Below are 10,152 nucleotides of genomic sequence, written 5' to 3' on the forward strand. Positions count from 1 at the left end.
TGATGACGCCCATGATATATGAGACGATAGATGCATAATAGCAGCTAAAAACAATACCTTTATTCTCGTTCTTAAATACTTCAATTCAAATAAAAATATAATAAGTATTACATTTTACAAGGAATTACCTAGGGCTTAAAATCGATCAGTCCAGTTGTTGCTATGCACCTCCTATTGGTTCAAATAGTGAGTACGTGTATCACGTTGATACACACGCGCTGTACCGTGTTATATCATGTCATATCACATGGGTATAAAGAACCAATACGATTGCAGGAACAGTGTGAAGGATATTGAACTTTTTGAACTGTGCCATTTGGCTCAATGCTAATCCATAAAGCCAATTTCTCTTTATTTCCCTCAAAATACCAAATAACCAAGGAAAGAGCTTCTTGGATTCCCTACTTTTTCTAGATCACCAGCTCTCATGTTCACCAAGATTGTAATAAAATTGGCACCTGATTAGTATTTAACACCTTGATATCTGTGAACACCAAAGTCTGAAGTCATCCCTCAATCATCAGCACACTGATGACAGATTCAGGATATCACACAACCTCACAGGGCACAGTTCTGTAACTCCAATATGCCTGTACACTCATGAAATGACCTTTGAACACACTAGGTACAACATAATACTCAAAGAATATGAGGTCAAGTTTTGAGCTGTCAATGTTGAATGTCATGACATGTGATAGTGTAAGCACAAATGCATGGAATCTTTTTCTTGCATATCTTTTTACCAAATGATATAGAATCATTATGTGGGAAATGTTCATGGAATGAAGAATCTAGTACGGGTGTCAATGAGGCAAAACATTGCATTAACAAAGCCTTGGGCTATGAGAGGTGAAATGTGATGTTAAACTTCTGGCCAGGCATGTGCTTTTAAAACTCACACCTAACATAGAGCAATGAGGTTATTGAAAAGAAAAATTCATGTGCTGTTACCTCAAGTATGATGATAGATCAGATACTAAGGCCAAAAAAAAAAAAAAGGTTTGTCTCAAAGCTCGCGCGCGCATTTGTAAAATCGTGAGATTTGGAAAAAAAGAAATGCAGAATTTTTTTTAATTTCAAATTTTTTTTTTTTTCGGCAAAATTCCGATTTTTTTTTCTCCAAATACCATGAAAAAAGTCGGGAATAAAAAAAAAAAAAAAAATCGCATTTAGCATTTGTTTTCAAACCACTCGTGAGATTTGAGACAAACCATTATTTTTTTTGGGCCTAACATAAAGGACAAAATGTTTTGCAAGTCCAACTGTGAGTAAAAACTGGACATGCAAAACATATTGTGCAATTTTATTATCAGTCCTAAATACCAATTACTTCTTTAAGTTATTATACACAAAATTTAGGGTTAAGGATAGGATACGTTTAGGCTTTACCACAGAATTAGAGAAGGAGAACCAGGACTCGACCACCATCTTGATACAGGAATGGAGCAAAAATTGTGGGGTATTTGGACTTGAGGCATTCGTTGCAATGCAAGCCTGATATGGATGGTAGGCACATTTGAAAGCACACTTGATGTGACCTGTACGCTAGTACCAAGGCGCTTCAGATGAGACGCAGAATTGTTTTTGAGTGCCTCTGCTCACTGTCGGCAAGGACCTGAATATCCCCAATTTTCTCCCCATAGCTGATGGCGCGATTGTATGTGGTGGTAAAGGAAGTTCCTGTTCTCCTTCTCTAATTCTGTCGGCTTTACACAAAATATAATTTGGAAGGATTGACCTAAATACCTGATGAACATAATTATTTGAGGGGACAGTACACAGCGTCATCATCCCTATATCTTTGTGTCAAAAATTGCCGTGATAGTACGGCGAATCCTCTCGTTTTTCAATAGCTACGCATGGCAATTTTGTTCGAGATAGGCCGAGCGACTCAGGCTAAGCATAGTACGACTATCATATGAGATACCACCAAGTTCTATTCTACACATCTTACTATAAATAGGCTAATGTTGTGTGTATGTATGTGTGTCCACGCAAAAGCTCTGTCAGTTTCGATCCAAATGTCGCCAAATTCATACGGAGATCGAGGAATATACGACAATGTGTTTAAAATTTATTTGGTTGAAAAGCGGTCAAGAATTGGCCTCAAAATCAGTAAAAGTGGGGTTTTCGGGCAAATTTAGAGCGGTTGGTTCTTCTACGGCCTATGCCAACCAACGCGTCCACATGTCTAGCATAAACGCGCCGTTAGTTAGCGTCGGTGTACTACGACAGCGCCACTTGACTTACGCATCGGAAGGTGCGGCGTGCGCATAGCCAACTTGGCGCTCAGGGTTATGGTGTACGGGATATGGGATAACGGGATTAGGCCTACGAAGACATAAATATCGTAAGGGTACGGGAGGGGAAAAAGAAAAGAAAGAAGGACATGAAAAGGTAGGCCTACTTTCTACCTGTACAGTAATTCCTCCTGTTTGAGTGAACGCTTCCGTTTACTCATCTAGCGGGGACCCGCGCGAAGCGCGGGTGTCCCGCTAGTTATTACAATTTGCGCATGCTCTAGTATCCCATATGGTGTTGCTATTACAAGGAAATTCGATTTGCTTTCAGGTAAAACCCATGTTTTGTTTTTAATACACTAAGTTGAATTTAAATACACTATAAATTAGCGGCCATTGCTGTTTGCTCTGGATACATTTTTACTGCATTTTTGGCGTAACGATTTTTAAATCGTAAGTTAAAATTGTGATATATTTAATTTTGAGAATTACAATTATATAAAGGAACACATTTAAGATCCAGGTGCTTGTATAATAGAATATTCGATCACTGCGTGTATATCACAATGCATATGTAAACTTTCTTTATCTATGTCAATAATAGAATATTGATTTCACCAACGGAGTATGGAGCTGTATGAAAAAAATATTTATAATATATGGTGTTGACACTGTGCAGTATCTAGCTTGATTTAAACAGTTTATATACACACTGCAGTAACATCATTTAAAAGGCAAATTGTAATGCTTTGGTTTTGGAACAATAAGTCTGGCCAAAACTGTTGAAACCAAGAAAAATATTTCTCTTACACAACTACAATCCCTGTGAAAAATGTTGCCACACCTGGATTCCATTTCACTAAACTTTATAAAGCTTTGCAAGTCTTGAATTCAATTGTAACTTATGACACATGGTAAAACCCATGGAGTTGGGCCTTTCTTCCATGAAAACCAGGATTAAGTGTAAGTGGAAGACTATTTGGAAAGTGGATTTTGGCTCATCTTTCACACACAAGGAAGAACTATCTGCTGACAATAAAATGCTGGGTCTAACTCATTTTTGAAAAAAATTGGGAGTTGGGCCCTTCTTCCACTCAGGTATTCAATTCAACAAATCATCTTGGTGTGGTCAGGTAACAAATCTATTTTTGCAGATTGTAGATTATGTTCAATTCTTCACTTTATTGGTAGACTTGTTCAGTGTCAACTCAGATTGTAGATTTTGTTCAATTCTTTACTTCATTGGTAGACTTGTTCAGTGTCAACTCAGATTGTAGATTATGTTCAATTCTTCACTTTATTGGTAGACTTGTTCAGTGTCAACTCAGATTGTAGATTATGTTCAATTCTTCACTTCATTGGTAGACTTGTTCAGTGTCAACTCAGATTGTAGATTATGTTCAATTCTTTACTTTATTGGTAGCCTTGTTCAGTGTCAACTCAGATTGTAGATTATGTTCAATTCTTTACTTTATTGGTAGACTTGTTCAGTGTCAACTCAGATTGTAGATTATGTTCAATTCTTTACTTTATTGGTAGACTTGTTCAGTGTCAACTCAGATTGTAGATTTTGTTCAATTCTTCACTTTATTGGTAGCCTTGTTCAGTGTCAACTCAGATTGTAGATTATGTTCAATTCTTTACTTTATTGGTAGACTTGTTCAGTGTCAACTCAGATTGTAGATTTTGTTCAATTCTTCACTTTATTGGTAGACTTGTTCAGTGTCAACTCAGATTGTAGATTATGTTCAATTCTTCACTTTATTGGTAGCCTTGTTCAGTGTCAACTCAGATTGTAGATTTTGTTCAATTCTTCACTTTATTGGTAGCCTTGTTCAGTGTCAACTCAGATTGTAGATTATGTTCAATTCTTCACTTTATTGGTAGCCTTGTTCAGTGTCAACTCAGATTGTAGATTTTGTTCAATTCTTCACTTTATTGGTAGCCTTGTTCAGTGTCAACTCAGATTGTAGATTATGTTCAATTCTTTACTTTATTGGTAGACTTGTTCAGTGTCAACTCAGATTGTAGATTATGTTCAATTCTTCACTTTATTGGTAGCCTTGTTCAGTGTCAACTCAGATTGTAGATTTTGTTCAATTCTTCACTTTATTGGTAGCCTTGTTCAGTGTCAACTCAGATTGTAGATTTTGTTCAATTCTTCACTTTATTGGTAGCCTTGTTCAGTGTCAACTCAGATTGTAGATTATGTTCAATTCTTTACTTTATTGGTAGCCTTGTTCAGTGTCAACTCAGATTGTAGATTTTGTTCAATTCTTCACTTTATTGGTAGCCTTGTTCAGTGTCAACTCAGATTGTAGATTATGTTCAATTCTTCACTTTATTGGTAGACTTGTTCAGTGTCAACTCAGATTGTAGATTATATTCAATTCTTCACTTTATTGGTAGCCTTGTTCAGTGTCAACTCAGATTGTAGATTATGTTCAATTCTTCACTTTATTGGTAGACTTGTTCAGTGTCAACTCAGATTGTAGATTATATTCAATTCTTCACTTTATTGGTAGCCTTGTTCAGTGTCAACTCAGATTGTAGATTATGTTCAATTCTTCACTTCATTGGTAGACTTGCTCAGTGTCAACTCAGATTGTAGATTATGTTCAATTCTTCACTTTATTGGTAGACTTGTTCAGTGTCAACTCAGATTGTAGATTATGTTCAATTCTTCACTTTATTGGTAGACTTGTTCAGTGTCAACTCAGATTGTAGATTATGTTCAATTCTTCACTTTATTGGTAGACTTGTTCAGTGTCAACTCAATACTTTTCTCTATAATAACTTACTTCTTCAGCATGTCTTTATACTTTTATATTATATCTTTATTAATTTTTCCCCCAAGTCCAATACAAGGGAATACTGTAATCATCATATCCATAAACCCATCAACTCTTCATGACAGGCACATTGGGCTATCGCATTTGAAATCCATACACCCCCTACGGAGGACATAACCTTAATCACCCAAACAGGGAGTGTAGATTCCAAATGGAGTCACCCATTTAGGTAACTCTATTGAAATTCACACTCCCTGTGTGAGAGATTAAGGTCATACCTTCCATATGGGTGTATGTATTTCAAATTGAAGAGCCTATGATGGCACTACATGCACTACATGAACATGAAAATATAATATGTGGTATTATGATGTGTTCAATGATGGAGAGACTGGGGTTTTCGCTTTACTAATATGATCATAAAAGGTCCATTTTTGAATCAGATTATGACAGTGATTTATTGTACTTGATTGTATCTAATGTATACAATCAATTATAGGCTTGTGCCTCAACTTTTCAATCAAATTGCCTGTAGAGAGATATAATTTTCCATGTTGCCGAGAACAATAAAATACAAAAGAAATTAAACATGTTTTGTCATGAACTCAAATTCAAATACAATTTGATAGAAATCAGGATCATTTGGCCTATCACAACCACAAAATTAGAGAAGGAGTACCGGGACTCCCTACACCGCCACATACAATCGCGCTGTCAGTTATGGGGAGAAAATTGGGGTATTCGGGTCTGTGCGCGGAGACAAACGAAAACAATTCTGCGTCTCATCTGAAGCATCTTGGTACTTGCATGCAGGTTGCATCAAGTGCATCTCTCAAATGCGCTCATCATCCATGTCGTGCTTGCATGACAACGAATGCCTCGAGCGTATTCCGAATGAAACCGAATACCCCCAATTTTTGCTCCATGCCTGTATCAAGATGGCGGTCGAGGCCTGGTTCTCCTTCTCTAATTCTATGATCACAACACAAATATTGAAGCTATTCAAAATGAGAGAGCTCTGGCTATATGCAAACAAAAATCCAATATCACACCATACAGAAATCTGTTGATGGTTTTAATTACTTTTTATACTGGTCTCAGCAGCTGTACATTTTAATTATAATACAAATCGTCATTGTGCAGGAAAAACCTCATATGTGATTGTGGCCCTGAACATGTTTAAAACAAAACTGCCAAAAGGTTACATAGGAGGTTTTGCTTTAAACATGTTCATGGCCAATGACACATTTTTCCTGCCCTACGACGAAATGTAGTGGTTAGTGAAAGAAGGCCTTATCTGCAATAGCTGCCAGGTGTCATATGTGTACAATATATAATGCAGAAATTGTCAAAAGTCTATATGGCAGCTACTGTACATAGGGCCTTCTTGCATGAGTCCCATGAAATACATTACATATTTGACATCAATCACCCTCAATGTAAGCAATGTGTGCTTTCTGTAAAAATATAAAATAAACTAATAAAAGTAAATTCCTCCATTTGCGGAAAATATGTTAAAAAAACTAAAACTTCACACTTCATCATCATTTATTATTGCTTATGTAATAAAATATCTATAGAACATTAGCAGTTGCTTATCAAATAGCAACAAAAAAATCTGATAATTTGACAAAACAAATATATACAAAATACTTTAAATTTTCATTATTTGTTAATTATTCTCTTATATAATCTAGCTTTAATTTGTGCATTTCATCATACACAATATTAATAAAATATTAATAAAATAAGATACATTTCTTGTTTTAACAGGTTTAAATCTGGAATTCTCAATGAGAGTACCATCAAAATAATTGTAAGAATCACTTTTGATTCAATCTCTTTATACTATTCACATTCTACAGGCAGCAGTGGGTAATAATCTCTTGATTCTTGTTATCCCTATGAGAACTACCTGCCGATTGGCCAAAAAGAAGTTTTCATTATCAATTGGACCAATCAGCAACATTGTTAGAATAATTTCACCACACAAAAAATTGGGGTGAATTATTTGCAAAGCTCCATTCTGATTGGTGATAAAAGTAAAGAAATCATGTAATTGACTAATCAGAGGCAATGTTAGATTGGCAGGCAGTGCTCTGGGGGTTAAAGCCATGCTGTAACATTTTCATGAAAAATAGAATTTCTGTCCTTAAAATGTTAGCTTTTACTGTTAGATATGTCCACTTTTAATTTTGAGGCAAAGCAAAGAAAATTGGAATTTACTACCAGCGCAGATGACTCCAATACGTGTCATTCTGTCGGTTCTGCTACGGTATGATTCTTTGATGTGTGCCTCACTGTCCCGCACACCATAATACGCACTGTGTTATGAACATCGCGTATGCATTTGACTAATATTTCCAACGTAATAATTACATGATGATTCCTGCGTTTTATTCAAAATGTCGGATTTTGACAAAACTACAGCACCTAGAGTCTTGATTTTTGCAGGGTATGCTAGTTTAAGTACATTACAATCGTGTAAAAAACAGAATTTCGAAAAATATTGAGGGTGTCCTCCTCAGCAAATGTTACAATATGGCTTTAAGAGTTGCTATACTGGGTCTTGTCAAGTTGAGAGTAATGCAATGTTGGATTTCGTAGTATCAGATTCAAATCGTGCATGCTAATATAATCATATATACACATGCAGAAGGGCGATTTGACTGTACGCTGGTGACGCAACCACGTAAACGCACTGATTAGAGTCTGCCACTATTGAAATCCAACATGGCGTTACTCTCAACTTGAGACGAGACACAGTAAGAGTCGAATCCGATCCTCATAATTAATTATAAAGAATGATGAAATAAAACTTTTTAAATGTCTTAAAAAATAGTATACATAACAAAAATATATTACTTTTTAACCTATAATTAAAGACAGAATTCAACAAGACTAGTTTGCATCTGACGTCATCTGTCAATCAACTCTGGGCACAGTTTGTTTAGGAGAGTCATGATGATTGAGCTTCTGAACATGGCGGTAAAACAGTATGCTTTATGGTTAATTTCGCAGATGCAAACTAGTCTTTTTAATTCTGTCTAAGATTATAGAGTGTTTCCAAAGATGTTGAACTACAACAGTCCAGGCTCTACCATGTTTGTGTATTGGGGAAAATAGTGTACCTGGGTAGTTTCATCATGTGCCTGGCAAACCTTGACTTTATGCTTGCTATCTAATGCTTGTTTTGTGCCAATTATGCCCCTTAATAGTGGTACATTTGTAAACCTTTATAACACACTAACACTCATTATTATGTTCTCAGAATCTTCCTTCCTTCCTGTTGGACTGTGTTGGATAGGCTTACCAAATTTTTAACCAAAAATCACATTTGTGATCAAGAAAAGATTCTGAAAACATAATAATAATATACATCTTGTCCAATAGTTCGACCAATAAATTTGTGTATTGGGTTCAACCCATCCCAATTTCATATCATACTTAAAGACACACAAATAATCATTGGATTTTGCGCTTCTCAAAAAATGTTCGCTACTCATGATAATTCAATGTGGCTGATTCCCCATAGTGTTACACACACAGCTAAACAGAGTCCAGGCTCTCCTATTCTAACTACTTTGCTTTGAGCAACATTGTTGCAAGCATAAAATATTTACCAGAATGAGAACTTTGTAAATGGCAAGAATTTGGGAAATTTCATGCATACAACATTTTGCTTAGCAAAAGGCAATTAGATAAATTTGTGAACATTTTGTGCTCCAAACATGTTTTTTCCCAATCACTTCAAAAGTTTTATACAAAGAAACATTTTTGGTGGTCAAATATAAAACACAATGTTCAAAATAAGTAAGGTACATGTACTTTACAAGACTCTGCGTAAGTAGACAAAATATTACAAAATTGATATAAGTAAATTGGGCATTATAATGATTGTCTTATCTTTAATTTGAGGTATCGCTCACTGAAACTGAATAAGTATACTGAAGATGTGAATGACAATTTGTGAAATTTACATTACATATTAATAGGGCAGGGAGGATATCTTACACTTCCCATAATGCATTTCTCCCATTTCAATTTTCTGGACTGATTTGCTATCTAGTGTAACATGGGTAATATGATAGTGATAAAATGTACCTCAATGAACAGAGGACATCAAAATCTTACAAAATGTGTTTATTTCTTGACTACCCACCCATGTTTAGGCAGTATATTCTCAAAATTAAAACAATGGGAACCTGTATAAAGTAACGCCGGGAGTGTAATTTTATGAAATGGGTGATATATCATGTTGCAAAGGATTCTGGGAAGGGTGAGATATCTTTGCTGAGATTAGGGATCCCAGAGCACAGTCAGTCTACCTTTCATGTCTTCCTCTACTGTCATCAAAATCACTGTCAACAAACCAGTATGCTGCCCTCACTTTCACTTTTATGATAAATTTTGAAAAATTTTGAAACCTTAACCCTAACCCAACTAGGTCTCACTAAAGCTCACTATTAAAACCACTCTGCGTGCATGCATTCCACGTGACTTGATGATGCAATCAGCCCAAGTCACACAGGGCAAAAGTTGTAAATGACTTCCTGTAAGAAGGAATTCAACGAATGGAAATGCCAGCCAATAGCCCGGACTAAAATCCTATAGAACATCTCTTCGACTAACTTGGTCGGGCTATGCGCACTAGAGTGACAAATCAAACCACCTTTTAACAGACCTTGCTTGAAGAGTGGAATGCAATCCTCAGAAGCATGAGGTCAGGTTGATAACAAGCATATAAGAAGATGTAATGCTGTTCTCTACTTGTTACTGATTTTGTTTCAATGAAACAGTGTGATATTCCTTACTCATGTTTACTGGTGCAAATGGCGCAGACAATGGCAGATTTGTCACATTTTGTTTGAGACCTCCTTGTCTTTCAAAGACAGTTACTCAACCATGGAATAAGTTATAGTCACAAATTTGGCGTCATTTTTGACAGGAAAGAACAATGTTTGTATTGATATGAAACAATATGGAAATCGATTTCAAATATTTCTGATATATAGCCGTTTTGTAAAGTTTCCAAACTTTTTTTGAGGAGTTTGCATACATAAAAAGACATTTCTATAGCACTTTTACACAGTTCAAAGCAATTAAATCATATAACGCAT

Source organism: Amphiura filiformis, chromosome 12 (assembly GCF_039555335.1).
Source record: "Amphiura filiformis chromosome 12, Afil_fr2py, whole genome shotgun sequence".
In the NCBI taxonomy this organism is placed as follows: domain Eukaryota; kingdom Metazoa; phylum Echinodermata; class Ophiuroidea; order Amphilepidida; family Amphiuridae; genus Amphiura; species Amphiura filiformis.